This window comes from Arachis ipaensis, chromosome B10 (genome assembly GCF_000816755.2).
Source record: "Arachis ipaensis cultivar K30076 chromosome B10, Araip1.1, whole genome shotgun sequence".
NCBI lineage: Eukaryota > Viridiplantae > Streptophyta > Magnoliopsida > Fabales > Fabaceae > Arachis > Arachis ipaensis.
In genome coordinates this window covers 5,535,035-5,536,728 of record NC_029794.2, presented here as the reverse complement: position 1 = coordinate 5,536,728, position 1,694 = coordinate 5,535,035, and positions in this window count along the sequence as shown.

The window sequence follows — 1,694 nt, the reverse complement described above, 5'->3', positions numbered from 1 at the left end:
ACAAAAATAGAGCAATAACTACAAAGAAAACATAAAAACTAGCATAAAACAGCAAACAGGGAGCAAAAGAATATAATGATTTTAGCTCCTCCAAAGACACTTCAAGATGAAACCGATCAGTTATACAACATCAAATCATGATTATTCTCCTTCCAACTTTTACTCTGCAGAATTATTGGCCACTTTCATAGATCAGTAAATCATGCATCAAAGATCAACTTCATATGTCTTCTTATTCACTTTAGACTTGATATTTGCACTCATAAGTAAATCAATTACTCATATATTATCGATCTTGACACCATCGATTTGTGCATTCTACAACTTCCTCCTTTAACTTCTCTAATACCAACACTCCATTATTAAAGACAATATTATTTCTACATCTCCATGTGCACTATATTACAGAAAAAAATAACACCATCCACACTTCCTTCATATCTTTTCTTATCTTTCTATCCATCCACACCTCAAAGCATTCTTTGATGGTTCCTGGCCAAACCCAAATCACACTCCAGTCCACCAAGATTGATCCCCACAACTTCTATATACGATCACATGAAAAAACAAGTGATGTACCGACTCTAATCTATCCTTACATAAGACACAAAATGATTCCGCTTCTGGTACAATCTTATTAAACTTACGTAATCTATCTCTAGTATTCAATCTTTCTAAAATTACAAACCACATCAGCAACTCAACCCGTGGAGAATTTTTTTTTTTTTTGTGAATATTAAATTTATAGAGTGTGCATTGTATAGTTTGAAGTTACAGTGTTAGATTGTTAGTATTATGCGAGATATGATGGAAATTGGGAGAGAACAGTGTCGTTTTCGAACAGAGGAGATCAGGGACTATTTTGTCCCCTGTTAGAGTTGTTAGGGACTATTTTGTCCTCCGTTAGAATTAACAGAGTAAAGGACCTAAGTGACTGACGGAGTTAATTGTTAAGAACCAATCGAGTAATTAATTTTAGTTGAAAACTAAAATGTCCAATTTAAAATTCTTTGAGAACCAAAATAGGTATATACTCTTATTTTAAGCATAAAAAATTTTAAGACTAAATTAGACTTGTGTCTCACCTATATATCAATATGTTTATAAGTAGCGAAGGACTAGTCAATGGTGACTACTATACTTAACTCCAGAGTCGTATTAATTAGCAGACCAAAATATATAACAATAATATTTATTATTATATATGCGAATTAAGCATAAAATTAAAATAATATAGTTTCAACTTTCAACTAGGTAGACTTAGGCTCAGCTTGGATAAATAGTTTAATTAAGTTTTTTTTAAAAAAATAGCTTAAATAATAAATGACTATATTAAAAATAGTTTATAAATAAATTATTTTGTATTTAGATTTTTAGTTCTAAAAATACTTATTTTATAAAAATGTGATAAAAAATTATAATATTATGAAAAAATTTATTTTTTTTAACTTTTCTATAATCCTTCTTAAAAAATCGCAATTTAATTTTAAAAATTACACCAAACATTAATACTACTATTTTTTATAAGTCAAAATTACGTTTGAAATTTTCGAAAGGAGCCCCTTTTCAAAATGAGTACCATTTTCAGGATTTGGTACAAGAGAAACGAGTACAAAATTATGACAGAATAATTTTAGCTAATCAAATTCTCTAATAAATCAACCATGCTATTATTTTTATAAAAATTATAAAAA